Below are 15067 nucleotides of genomic sequence, written 5' to 3' on the forward strand. Positions count from 1 at the left end.
TAATCTGCTGAATTTACCAATGCTTCCCTCAGTGATATAGTTCTGAGGGCAATATCTCAGTATGAAAGGCTGTTGGTAAACTCTCTACCCTCACATTTCATAGTGGATTTCCAGGAAACAACAAAACATCAATCCCTGACCCCTAATGGGAGGTCCTTTTGTCTTTCTCATGTCCTCATTCTCTGTTTCTTTTGTCAAAGCTCAAGAGGGGTAGCAGCCAACGAGAAGTTCTGTATCACATTGAATCTCTGGCTCTGTCCTGGGTCAGCCTCCAAGGTGCCATATCTCTAGGGAAACATGAAAAGAATTCTCATAAGAAGTAAGAAAAGTTATTTTTAAAAAATGCTTTACAAAGGCAGGCTTTAGTGGAAATGGCGAGTGGCCCCCAGAAGAGTCTCCAAAGGTTTCTTCTTAAAATGAATTTGATATTGACTTGACACTGAATGATGAAAACGGAGCTAGTGAGACACTCTCTTGCCAGGGAGATGTCACTGGCTTGGCACAGCTTCTGATGAGAGACCACATTTAAAGGGGAAATTTCTGTCCATATTAACTGGCAAGACAAGATGGTTCACACAGCAATGTGGCCAGTGGGAGCCATTCTCCTGAGGGAGCCGCACCTTTCTGTCCAAGGAGCTAAAAAGGAGGAGGATGAATCTTTGGATATATTACTTTTTTTGTCGCCTAAATTGAAGGAGAAAGGACTTGACGTTCTTTATTACTTTGAAAACTTTCTGTCAGGCATAGTTATTCTGCAATAATAGCTCAACATAAATGCATCTAACAGCAAAGCTATTTTCTGGTGAAAGTACATATTAAATCTTGAGCACCTACTGTGTGTCTGTGGACCAGTTTCTTTGGAGACTGTATATATAAAATTCTCCAGAATCTCCATGTGGTTTCCATGTGATCTCCATTTAGTCTTCACATTAAGTCCATGAGATAAATGTTGTCCTTTCCCATTTTTCCACTTGAAGAAACTGAAATTTGGGGAAGTTATACGACTTGTTTGAGATTTATCTGATAGGTGGTAGATCTGGGATCTAAAGGTGACCCCAAGCACATGTCTCACAAGGCCACATGCTGTCCGTCCTCTTTACCACCAGATTAACACTTACTTTCAGGACATGACTATTGGAAAAGAAAGTGTTGGCCATATTATGCCCATAGCACACTTGCAGAAATCAGTTAACAGAGGAGACTGTGAGGACCATGCCAGACCCCTGAGAGAATCATGATGGAAAACTGAACACACTAAGTGTTAGTACCAGTGTTGGAACACAGAGAGACTGGGTTTCTTAATCACAGCATTCATACACAAAGATTCAATCTGCTTCTCATTGCAACCCAAATCTACCTTTGCTCTTGAGAATTTCTGTTATTTTGAATGCCAGTAATTTATAGGGCTTCTCAAAGAAAAGGAGAGGGAGGGAGAGATGGGATGTTCTTTCTAGATTCCAAATCAGAGTGGACTGTTGCAGGTATTGACCGAAGTTATTGTACCAGTGAGTGACAATAAATAGAAGTGTCTGAGGACAAAGTTAAAGCCCATTAGATTACATTTTTACATGCTGTAATGAACCTAGGAAAGAGGTGTGAACAAATTGTGGCTGGCTCAGCAGGTTTCTAGAAGATGGTAGATTCAGAACACTTGCAGATTCTCAGTTGTGCCCCGAGCTGTATTAATGAACTGTATTCTGAAATCTTTGAGCTGAGCAGATAAAAAACTGTAGGCGTTAGAAATGGGTTCAGTATTTGCTTTCATGCCTCATTGTACAGCTCTTACTTGGCCTGTTGCAGACTGTGTTTGAGAAGCCTAACAGTAACTTCCTAACATATGAGAATGTTTGTTTCTGTATACATTTCTTCTCCGACTTCATTTCTATTGACAAATTCCCTAAAATGCAGTAAGTAATTTGCAGTGTTAGTATCACAGCAACAGCAGGTCTGTGTGGACTGGTTGTTGATTTATATCTAAAATAAATGACATCTTTCAGAAGGAAGGAAGGATGGATGCGGCAGGATGTGTGGTTCTATGTTCTCGCTGTTGTTAGCCTGTGCTTTTGTGCCAGCATGTCTGTGCAAGAAAACTTGATTGTACCTGCAGCTGTTACATGTGTCCATGCCTGGTATCTTCATGAAATTATTTACAAAGAGCACACAGTATAATCTAACACGCACACCTACTCACATTTCACAGAAAGGTAGGAAGGACTTATGCAGTGCAGGGTTCCCCAATGTAGACCCTCTGTTTTATCCTTTCCAGAGAATAAACCACTCTTTTTTTTGGTGTTGGGAGGGGTGTGCGTAAGGGAGTGTCAGGCATTTCCTAAACATAATCAGGATGGAAATTGGAAGGTCCAGCTACTTATTTAGCAGAATTTCAAAAACATCCTGCTGTTTCACTTCTGCCTTTACCTCACTCCCAGTGGTTCCAGACACTACAAATACCTGAGTCCTTAAAGGTGGGGAGTTGTTTGTACAAGGCAAATTTAGTGTCTCTTAGATTTCTGCTCTTTTAGTTAGAGTTGAACTTTCTCATCTCAGTTTACATCAATTACCATTAGCTGTTTTGTTTTACCTTTTCCAGAGTTTTGTTAAACGAATTGTTTCTTTTTTTTTGTCCTTTATGCCTTTTATTCCCTTTGTCAGGTTAGTGAAGTTTTGGAAAGAAGCAGAGGTATATCTGTGTGAAACTTGCCATCTTTAATTAGGAGTGTGTTCTTTAGCTTGTATCTCTTAAATCTCCACCTTTATTTGGGGACCCTGGTATTATACTATAGTATGAATCTCCCTGAATTTTGATGCCAAGGGAGAGATGGTCTAAATGAGTTTTTGAAAATGCAGTCAATTCCTCACTGGCCAGTTGTGAACAGCTGCTGAGAAGCTGCAGATGAATTAAAAACTGCTGATTAACTTACCCTTCGAAAGAGCAGAATTTCTGGGGCTAAGCCTGGGACTAGGAATTGTCTTTATTCTCAAAAATATATGCATCCCTTATTACTAGGCTGGGGCGTAAAATAGATCATTTTTTAAAATGATTGTTCTAATCCAATTTACTACCTGTGTCCTCAACTGAGAAGAAAGTGTTGATGTCATTGCTTTGATCCTGAGGATAATTTAATTCTGCAGTGTACCTAGATCCTTTGCTTGTTATATAAGAAACCCTTGTTGGTAAATTTAAGAAGCATAAGAACTGATGCAAGAAAAATTAGACTTGTAGAAATAATGTAAACTAAAATCACATGTAGTAAAATTTGTGATGGTTGAAAACTGATTCAGGGATAATATCTAATGGGAACACTGAGAATTGCAAAAATCAACTCAAGAAAAATTAGATATAGGAAAAACAAATGGAGCAAAATATAACTGAGAGCAGCTAAAACTGCATGTAATAACATTTGTTATGGACTAAAAATTAATAGAAAAATAAAATATTCCTGACGAAATTTCGATCTGTAAAAATTACTGAAAAAATGGATTTGGTAGCATTAATAAACACATACATACAAACACAAAAGCCCTACATGCAAAATGCAGACACTATAATTGATGTAATTCAATATGTACAAAAGACCTTGATCTTTCAATTATTCATTGTACAGTTTACACAGAGAAAGCATTGATCATAATAAAGGCAATTTTAACAAAGTGAAAGTGAAAAAAGAGATGGAAAAAGTTTAAAAGCATCATATAGAAATATTGACCAAAGAATGAAATTGGTAAATGGAGTTTTGTTCAGAAAATGCTATCTCTAAGTCAACAGTGTTCATAGAATCTTGATTAAAATATTTGTATGTGTATCAAGAATTTAAACATTTTTTTTCTGTCAGAATCTCACTTGTCCTTAACACATTCTCAAGCTGGTGTTCATGGCTAGAACAATTGTTTTCTATGAATAATGCCATATGAAGACATAGGTAGGAAAGTACAAGAGTGTGTGGTCTGTGGACAAAGAACGTTGCCTGCCATTCTGGTAAACAAATGTTGCCTGCCATCAAGCCATAAGCCACTACAGTTGCCTGCTGGGGTGTCCTGAGGGGAATTCAGGATGGAAAAAAATAGTAGGATACTGTTCCTAGATAAGATGCATATCAAAGGAATAATTTCAGTGAGTCCAGACTCTTGCATCTTCCCATACATAGAAAATCATGAAGATCATTAACTTGAGATGTCTGTTTTTGTGATTAGCAGTAATCTTTTGATGTTCGACTACAGTTTTTTCTTTCTTTCTTTCTTTTTTTAATCAGTAAGCCTCCTACATACCCTGGCTCCTCTCTTACCTCTTTGGAAGAGTTAGTTCCTCAGAGCTATCTGAGAGGCTGTTTACCAGGCTGTAGTCCTCAGTAAGGTCCCTGAATAAAGCATAACACTCAACTTGTAGGTTGTGTGTGTGTGTGTGTGTGTGTGTGAGAGAGAGTGTTTTCCAGTTCAGAGGTCTGACTCAATACATGACATTAAAGCACATTATAAGCTAGAAATTCTGCCAAATTGAGCCAAGATCCTGGCTCTCTCAGCTCTGTGATCTGAGTTTGAGAGAGACATAGCTGGGAGAGTATTTTGCAGACAATAGTATATCACTAGGTTTTGTGGAATTATGTTTTACTGAACTACCTCAAAGGGATATGCTCAATCCTTGATCACAATTTGTTTATGGCCCAGATCATTATTCTATTTCTTGACATGTTTGTGTGTTCCCCAGTTCTATGTACTTTCTACTTTCAGCCTATGCTGAGGCTCCTTCCGCAACAATCTGACTTGCAGATACCTCCTGACTCTCGGCAGATCCTCAGGCCACATGAAGTGTGTTCCCTTTTAATTCCAGTTTAACTTCTTTGTTCACCTTCTCTAATAAATCTGCCTTGAGTCTTGTTTTACCTTTTATCTCTTTTCTGTTGATCAGCCCTTGGGTAGTATCCAACTTTGTGCTAGATACAAGGTAAGTTAAGAATTGTAGGGCTTCCCTGGTGGCGCAGTGGTTGAGAGTCCGCCTGCCGATGCAGGGGACGCGGGTTCGTGCCCCGGTCCGGGAAGATCCCACATGCCGCGGAGCGGCTGGGCCCGTGAGCCACGGCCGCTGAGCCTGCGCGTCCAGAGCCTGTGCTCCACAACGGGAGAGGCCACAACAGTGAGAGGCCTGTGTACGGCAAAAAAAAAAAAAAAAAAAAAAAAAGCATGCAAATGTACGATAAAAAATAAATCCTAAATATGTACATAAAAGCAATACCACAATCCTAAGGGGAAATTAACAGGTGGAATTTGTCAGAGCAAATCATGGTAAGATGTATAGTCTTTGCTCAAGAGTGAGATGGCCTATAAGAAGTCTGTGTTCAGCAGCAAAACCATCCTGTTTCTTAGGCCAGCTTTCAGTGTGGCTTCACTTTTTGCTTAAAATGCAATCCCAGGACACAAAGCAAACTGTATACAAAAGCAAATATATAAACAAATCCTATGCTAAATATCAGTTGTTTGAATTGTTATTTGAATTGTGTCACTTTGGATTATACTCATTGCTTTGTTTTTCCATTCATGTGAATCTTTTTTCTTAATTTAATTTTATTTATTTTTGGCTGCATTGGGTCTTTGTTGCTGCATGTGTGTTTTCTCTAGTTGTGGCGAGTGGGGGCTACTCTTCGTTGTGGTGCGTGGGCTTCTCATTGTGGTGGCTTCTCTAATTGTGGAGCATGGGCTCTAGGTGCATGGGCTTCAGTAGTTGTGGCACGAGGGCTCAGTAGCTGTGGCTTGTGGGCTCAGTAGTTGTGGCTCGTGGGCTCAGTAGTTGTGGCACACACGGGCTTAGTTGCTCCACAGCATGTGGGATCTTCCTGGACCAGGGCTCAAACCTGTGTCCCCTGCATTGGCAGGCGGATTCTTAACCACTGCTCCACCAGGGAAGCCCCATTCATGTGAATCTTTGAAGGTTGGTTCTTTTGTAAAACCACTTCAATTTTGCAATAAATATGGGCATATTAAGGAAACCTTATGGAAAGGAGGAAAGGCATTCCTAATAGGTATATGTGTTAGTGCTTGTAAACAAGTGCGGGGAGAAGAAAAAATTGTTTGATTGTGAGAATGTTTGTACTGTGTTATTGGCAGAAGAAAAAAATTTTTTAAACTTCAATATTTTTAAACAGTCAATTCACAGTTCAAGGAAAATACAAAACATAAAATAAACTAAATTAAAAGCATTACTCTCTACCTGATAGAAATATGTAAAACAGAAATAAGAAAATGGAACTTAGAATTTAAAAGAGCAATTAGAGATCATTTAGAATAATTTTCATACGTTAAAATGAAGAAATTGAGTCCCAAATAGGTCAGATGGTTTTCCCAACCCCAGAAAGCTAATGAATAATTGTCTATATTCTAGGACAAACACCTTGCACATGTGAATTATTTTTCACTTAAAAGAGGTCTTATTGGTAATTCACCCTCTGTTACCTAAAGCAATACAGAGTGTATAGTTGATGAGTCATCTCAGAAGCTGAATGAATTTGGGAGACAGAGGAAGGCAGGTAATCAAACTTAATGAGCATTTAATATATGCTAGGTATTGCGCTGAGTTTTTTATTGCTGCGTTTGTAGAGTCGTTGTATGCCAATGAAACGATCCATGCCTTTGCTAGTGAGGGACTTTAGTGTAGAGAGAGTGTATGTAAATGTGCCAAATGTCCCGGACTGAATACTGGAGTTAGAACTCGAACCCGATCTCTGCCTCCGAAGTGCATTCCACTAAGCCAAAGCACTGAGAGCGAATTCTCCACAATTCTGGCATTTCTGCATGTCTTCTGAGCCACTGGAAGGTTATTTGCTTTACAAACAACCTTGGAAGCTAGCGCTCCTGTCTTTCTAAAGATGGAGATCCAGCTAGACCATCAAAAATAGTAAAGTCTCCCACCCACCTCTACCTAGAGAGAAGGTTTGCACTTACTTTCTAAGGTAAAAAACAAAACCCCCCAAACTAATTTATCTCCAGAGGTGAGGATGAGCAGGTTTGCCAGCAGCCCCTTCTGACATTAGGAGTTTCTTTAAACTCAGTGTTTCCAGGCTTTGGCACAGCCCCGAGTGACCCGCACCTGCCTGGGATGGTTCCACATTGTCCCCATGGAACTTGAGGGGCAAGAGAAACTGATGTGAACCTACCCTTCCATGAGTAAGAGATTGTCTGAATCAATGTGGGCTTATTGTTTCCTTACCAAACAAATTTATGGAAGTGTGGTGAGCAAATTTTAGGGGCTTCTGAACCATTTGATACACACTACTTCTGCAAACCGAAAATCTGCCTGCCAGCTCAGCTTTTAGAAAGAGGTCTCATTCATTCCCCGACAGAGCCTGTGCTCAGTCATCTTATTTAACTGTGAAAAAATATGTGACATTTCTCAGGCCCGTTGGTGATAGCTTAGATTCTATGCAACTCATTAAAAGCCAAAGGAGAAAAAATGACAGGCATTCATGAGATACAGTAACAAAGAGAACAGCAGTTATGTGCTAATTTAATTTAGTTAATTTACAATTTAGTTAATTTCTAAAAAAACCCTCTAATTTTCTTTCTGATTCAGTGCTGTTTGTTATCATTTAAGAAATCATTCCATGAGCATTTCTCTGATACTCCCAGTCAGGAAGGTGGTTACCATTTATAACCAAATGCCCACCTTTTTGCCAACTTTGCTTTGTTTATGCTCCTCCCCTCCTAGCATTCTTGACAAAAAATATGCATTCACTTTTATTTATGCTTTCAATTATTGGTAAAGTGTAATCATCTCCACCTCATGACCAACACTTGGCTAAGATGCACATATTAAAAATTCTTTAACCTCTTCTCATTAACAAAATACTCCATTCTTAACATTGTTACAGTTTTCCTTTTGTGAGCTCCTTTGCATTGAATAGAATCTTCCAGCATTGTAGTGCCTGAATCTGAAAAGGTACACGCTAGAAGCATTGTCACTGGCATGGCCACCAACTAACCTGTAAAACGGTACAGCTATCTGCTGCTCAAAGTAAGCCTTGGCCCTTTTGGCTGCCAGCTCGCATATTTCTTTTGTGTGCTCTCTGTCCTTCTGTATGAATATGTGCCTGATCTGACCAGCTGTCACTCCCCTCTGACTGCTACCTGGATCTGATCCACACACACACACACACACACACACACACACACACACACACACACTTGCCTGACCTGCCCTGGCTGTGCCCGCTGGAGCAATGGGTTTTGAGAACAGAGGAAAAAGACATATGTTTAGACAGCTGAGCAAGCTGCAATCTTCCAGTCTTTCCAATAACAACCATGATAAAAGGAAGCTGAATATGAGAGGCAGGGAGATTTTGTGGTTAATTTCTTCTTACTGAGAAAGTCTCTGGCGGGAATCAGACCATGGCAGACAGAAGTACTGTATTTCTTGTCAGGAGAATTAACTAGTTTTTCATTGTGGGGAGATTAAAAAACAAAAAAAAGGCATCAGAAGCAAAATGGTCACAGGTATTCTTTGTACCCTGTTCATACCTTTGTGCCAGGGGTGAGGCCAACTGAAGATATTAGGTCATTAATTTCCATAGTATCCTTGTGAGGGAGGACAATGGAAACTAATTATCCTTATTTTATAGATACTGAGAGAAGTAGAGACCTCTCTGCAGCCTGTGTAATTCATTGGTAGTGGAACCTCAAACCTCAATTTAATTTCACAGTAGTTCATGGGTTTGATCAAGTCCTAAGGGAGCACAGATCCGTTCTGGGGAGGAAGCATGTCATTGGGTGCACTTCCCTACATGGAAGGCCTGTGATCCTTTCTCATATTCCCCAATTGTTCTCAGTTTCCAAAGAGACAGGGCAGGATCCAAGTAGAAAAAGAGGGATTAGGAAGTTCATTGTTTGTTCAGAAACAAAACCAAGGAGAGCATTTAACTAAGTGCTTGATTCACTGGAATAAAGCCATGTGGTCAGTGCCTGATACTTTCCAGTTTTTAGAAATATCACAGAAAAGACTGTTCCCAAACCCATCAGCTTCTTGGTTGATAAAGTGGGAAGGTTCTCCCGCAGGGTCCATTAGAACTAGCGATGGCTGTCATCGCCTCACCGAATTCTCTCCATCCTCCATGAAATAGAGCTTCCTTGGGGTGCAGAGGTTTTCTGCAGGGTCAGGGGAGAGAGAAGAGGAGGAAAGTGGTTATAAGGCTGTAAATAAGACTAAGAATCCTGTTAGGTGATTTTAAAATCATGGAAATGAATTTTCCTTCATAGCACCCCAGGAAGGGGGAGGAGGTACATATCGTAGCTGGCAGCTCAAAGAAATCCTGAAGAACACATAAGTGGTTACAAAGAACTGATGATAAGCAATATGGCAAAAATAAGCAAATAATAACTTCTCTTTCTACCAAAGGTGAAATGGTCAGAAGTTTGGCATATAGAATTAAAATGGGAAAAAAAAAAAAACCTGAAGAAAAATAACTAAAGGAAATTGTAGCTCTGGTGTTGCTGTCTACTGTGCTCTGCTGTAGTCTGGATATGTGTACTAGAACTTCTGAGGTCATGTGTGTGTATATATACATATATATCTCCACACATACACACACATATATTTTTATACACACACACACACACACACACACACACACACACACACATATGAGGAAATGTGTACAAAATCCTGTCCCTGCCATGTTCACCCAAAGAGCCCACATGGAAAAACAGCTGGTTCTGACCTGGCTCAATACGGAACATTGTCCAGCCCCCATCAGGGCCAGTGGAGCAGGTAGGCTACAAGACCTCAGTGATGAGAAGTGGAGAGTGGAACACCATTTGCAGTGAGGGCTCAATAATTAATCAAAGTAAACAATTCTAATGAAGGCAGCAGCCACAGCAGAACACAAATGAGGCATTTATGGAGCTAGGGATAAATGTAAGAGAAAAAAGGAAGAGGAAAGAAGCACAGAAGTCATGTTGTCCATGAATGAGAATGTCAGACGTCTGAATACTTGACTTTTCAAGGCTCCTGAGGGCCAGTTGGGGCAGAAGGTCATGCTACATTTGAATTATCATCTCTTCTCTTCAATACACATGTATTCAGAGCTTGGGAGTTTGATGTGGCCAAGATTTGATCTATGCCCCCAGGGTCTGGATGCTTTACTGGGAGCTGGTCGTGATGACCCAGCCAAGAGCCAGCCTGAGGTGGGCTTTTTTTTTTTTTATTTAACATCTTTATTGGAGTATAATTGCTTTACAATGGCATGTTAGTTTCTGCTTTATAACAAAGTGAATCAGTTATACATATACATATGTTCCCATATCTCTTCCCTCTTGCATCTCCCTCCCTCTCACCCTCCCTATCCCACCCTTCTAGGTGGTCACAAACCACTGAGCTGATCTTCCTGTGCTATGCGGCTGCTTCCCACTAGCTATCTATTTTACGTTTGGTAGTGTATATATGTCCATGCCACTCTCTCACTTTGTCCCAGCTTACCCTTTCCCCTCCCCATGTCCTCAAGTCCATTCTCTACGTCTGTGTCTTTATTCCTGTCCTGCCTCTAGGTTCTTCAGAACCATTTTTTTTTTTTAGATTCCGTATATATGTGTTAGCATACGGTATTTGTTTTTCTCTTTCTGACTTACTTCACTCTGTATGACATACTCTACGTCCATCCACCTCATTACAAATAGCTCAATTTCGTCTCTTTTTATGGCTGAGTAATATTCCATTGTATATATGTGCCACATCTTCTTTATCCATTCATCCGATGATGGACACTTAGGTTGCTTCCATGTCCGGGCTATTGTAAATAGAGCTGCAATGAACATTTTGGTGCATGACTCCTTTTGAATTATGGTTTTCTCAGGGTATATGCCCAGTAGTGGGATTGCTGGGTCGTATGGTAGTTCTATTTGTAGTTTTTTAAGGAACCTCCATACTGTTCTCCATAGTGGCTGTATCAATTTACATTCCCACCAACAGTGCAAGAGTGTTGCCTTTTCTTCACACCCTCTCCAGCATTTATTGTTTCTAGATTTTTTGATGATGGTCATTCTGACTGGTGTGAGATGATATCTCATTGTAGTTTTGATTTGCATTTCTCTAATGATTAATGATGTTGAGCATTCTTTCATGTGTTTGTTGGCAATCTGTGTATCTTCTTTGGAGAAATGTCTATTTAGGTCTTCTGCCCATTTTTGGGTAAGTGGTGCTGGGAAAACTGGACAGGTACATGTAAAAGTATGAAATTAGAACACTCCCTGACACCGTACACAAAAATAAATGGATTAAAGACCTAAATGTATGGCCAGAAACTATCAAACTCTTAGAGGAAAACATAGGCAGAACACTCTATGACATAAATCACAGCAAGATCCTTTTTGACCCACCTCCTAGAGAAATGGAAATAAAAACAAAAATAAACAAATGGGACCTAATGAAACTTCAAAGCTTTTGCACAGCAAAGGAAACCATAAACAAGACCAAAAGACAACCCTTAGAATGGGAGAAAATATTTGCAAATGAAGCAACGGACAAAGGATTAATCTCCAGAATTTACAAGCAGCTCATGTAGCTCAATAACAAAAAAAAGCAAACCACCCTATCTGAGGTGGGCTTTTTATCACTTCCTTATATCCTGACACCTAGTAATTCTGAGTTTTCTGTGTAACAGTACAAGCAAAGCAAACACACATTTATATTTTCTTCACATAATCACTCATTTATTAATCAATAATTATTGAGCAGCTACTATGTGTGAAACCAAGGGCAGCATAGTGCAGGCAAGAGACAGAAGTGTTTATCAGAGTCTCAGCTCTTAAAGAAAATATAAAATATTCGATTGAATTTAGTGCCACGAGAGAATTGGAGACAAGGTAACATGGAAATTCAGAGGAAGGCAAGATCAATTCTTCTTTGGGAGAAACCAGAAAAGGCTCAAGAGAGGAGGGGGCATTGAAGTTGAGACTCACAGAATGGTTGGAATTCTCTAAGGAAGCTATGACAGCCTCAACACAACAGGAAAAAAGGAGAAGTTAAGCATGATTGTGTTGTCTTTAATCATGTGAGGTTATGCTCCTCTAATTTACCTGTTCTTTATAGCCACATTTATTCCCCCACTGCATTGTAAAATAATTTGAAACCACTGAACAACTAACAATGCATGGATTGTGTGATTCGACAGAGAACAGCCTCAGGGAAAAGCAAATGGGAACACTGGGGAGCACTTGCCTTTATTTTGAGTAAGTGTTTTGTGACAAACGCTGGGTTTGTCACTGAGGATGCAAAGAAGTAGAAGACCTCTTTCAGTGGCCACATAGTTACTCAAATGGCCACAAAACCACTTGATACCTTCTCTTTGGGCAGCTTTCCTGAATTGTCGTTCTTCACAGATGACCTAAAATGGCAAATCTCTCCTCTAAGAAATTGCGTTTTGAGGGGAGATAAATATGCATATATTCACATGTAGATGAACACCAACTATATTCACTAACTGGTGGATGCCACTTCACAGTTTGTAAAGGCTTTTTAGAATGTCTTGTCCAACTTGTGGACTCCATGAAATAAGCTAGGCAAATATTATCATTATCCTATCTTACATAACATCCAGGAGAGTGAGTCTCAGTGGGAAGAGAGACCTGTCTAAAGTCAGGTAGCTAGAGATGAGGCCACTCCATCTTGGTCTGGTGTTTTTAGCAATAACCAGTAGGAGTCAGCCATCTTTCAAGTTACTTGAACAAATATTTCCAACCATGTTACTTAGCCATCTCAAAGTCTCTGTTTTTGACCAGATCTTAGCATGGCTGATGTGTATAACAAAATCTTTCTGATTAGGGCAGTGGTTGCTTTTCATGTTTTTTGTTTTTTAAATCTTAATACTTCAAACCCACATATGCTCTTCAGAGGTGGCATATTGGGAATTATCCAATGGTAATGTGATCTAAACAGCCCAAAGGTTTCCTTCTAATTCCTCTTTGTTTGTTTTTCAGTAGCCAGGGACGTAGTGGAAGCAATTTGAGATGTCTAGAAGAGGGCTGGAGAAGATGTTGCATGCATACATTAAAGCATTGGCTCTTTTCTGTTATGGTTTCTTTTATGGTTTGTGTGTCCAAATCATATTTCAGCCTGCTAGTATGTATTGCTATTACCTTTAGCACAGAGCCTGAAAAAGAAATCAAACCTAGAATGTCTTCGCCCTCAATTCCATCAAAGTTCCCATGAAGTTATTGGTGACAGTGCTGCATCCTCGATCTTGGATTCTCAAAATCCACGCAGAGTGCATTACCGCATACACATGCAGGGTGTGCTGACTTGCAGTATCCAAAGAGATCTTTAGCAGAGCCTCTGGTTCTATATGGTGAAAACCTATCCGTTGGGGTCATCTAAGTTGCTACAGGCAGGTCGTGATTCTCTCTGATCTGGGTTAGGAGATTTTTCTCTAGCTGTAAAGAAACAGCTAGCTGTATGTACTGGTTGTTTTTCTTTGTTGGTATTGTCTTGTTTTGTTTTTAGTTGCCTCCAGTTCCTCTAGAAGCTCAGGGAAGTTCCAAAGGCCTCTGAAGCTCTGCAGAGACTCTGGGGTGAGAGCTTTTCCCTTAATGAACTAATCAGAGGGCAGAGGGCTGGCACGGGTCTCTCTCCCCACTGGGTGCTACGGCGCTTTACTTTGGGAATAGGACCACCTACTGGGGCTGTCTGGCCAGCCTTTCCTCCTGGACTGAGTGGTTTGGTAGCTGAAAGGGAGTAACAGTTTCTGAGAGGTGAAAAATGTGTCTCTCCGGAATCTTGAGAAAGATTCTGAATCCTGTTCCCAATTCCAGAGTACCAGTCCTCTTTCAACACTGCAATATCAATCAACACATGCTATGAAAACTTACCAAAAGTTAGGGTCAGGGGAATTATTTGGAGGATTATGTAATCCTATTTCTATTAAAAAAAAAACAACAAAAAACTTTAAAAGGCAGCAGAGGGGCTTCCCTGGTGGCGCAGTGGTTGAGAGTCCGCCTGCCAATTCAGGGGACATGGGTTCGTGCCCCGGTCCAGGAAGATCCTACATGCCGTGGAGTGGCTGAGCCTGTGAGCCATGGCCACTGGGCCTGCGTGTCCAGAGCCTCTGCTCCGCAACGGGAGAGGCCACAACAGTGAGAGGCCCGCATACCGCAAAAAATAAATAAAATAAATAAATAAATAAATAAATAAATAAAAGGCAGCAGAGAGGGGCTTCCTGCTGCTAAGAAAGATAAAGCTGCTCTTCAGTTATGAAAATTACACACAGCTGTCCACCCCGCACAAGGGATTAACATCAAACTGGAGAAAGATTAAAAACAAGATAAAACAAAAAAACAAAAACCTTCTCCCCATCAGTGGGCCTCTTCCACATATTTACTTCGTTTTGTTTTGTTTGTTTGTTTGTTTCACGCTGTGCTTCATGTTTTGAACCTCATGTACGGCTTGTGAGATAGCAGAGCCTCCCTGCCAGGTGCCTTCAGGACAGTCCTCATCGCCCTGACATCTTTCATTTTCCCCTTCCCGGTAATCTCTAGACTCTCCGGTTACACATCACAGATCCTTGTCCCCAGTAAAGCTTTCTCTAAGACAGTTTATCTTTTACCCCTTTCCCTTAAAGTTCTATGGTTGATTGTGGTTCTGATTAAAACTATTCCAGCCGTTAGCATTTCAAAAGAAGAATTTAAGAGATTAAATTAGACAGAGGAGGAAGGAAGATATATTGTAATTGATAATTAGGTGAACTTCACTGTAGCCTCCTCAGGATAACTCTCTAGTCTTTGAGCTAGGTTTTGGAGAGTAATGAGTTTTTATCCGAAACCCACTTTGTAGCCAGTGGGAGTCTTGTTCTCTCCCCTCAGTGCGAGCTGTCTTTGGTAAAAGGCTTATCAGTGGTAATGGGCCAGCCGCTCACCCCTACTCCACACAACTGCTGCTGACTGCTGACCCATACTGCACTGCCATTGAATAAAGAAGTGAAGATCAAATAGAATCTGGTCGCATCCCACAGAAAGCCAAGAATGGGCACATTTTCACAAATTATTCAGAGACAACACCTGAATTGCTGTCCGCTAACTGGATAAATTGGGGGAAAGAGAA

The 15067-nt window shown here is 40.4% G+C and overlaps 1 long non-coding RNA gene across 1 annotated transcript in view; it reads right to left on the bottom strand.

Moving 5' to 3' along the window:
• Nucleotides 1–10940, bottom strand: part of LOC125964436 (uncharacterized) — a 79327-nt gene extending 68387 nt beyond the window's left edge. The window contains exon 1 of the long non-coding RNA XR_007477420.1: nucleotides 10895–10940. This is a non-coding gene — a long non-coding RNA (uncharacterized LOC125964436). The remainder of the gene's footprint in view (nucleotides 1–10894) is intronic.
• Nucleotides 10941–15067: the final 4127 nt, after the last annotated feature.

Source organism: Orcinus orca, chromosome 5, assembly GCF_937001465.1.
Source record: "Orcinus orca chromosome 5, mOrcOrc1.1, whole genome shotgun sequence".
In the NCBI taxonomy this organism is placed as follows: Eukaryota; Metazoa; Chordata; class Mammalia; order Artiodactyla; family Delphinidae; genus Orcinus; species Orcinus orca.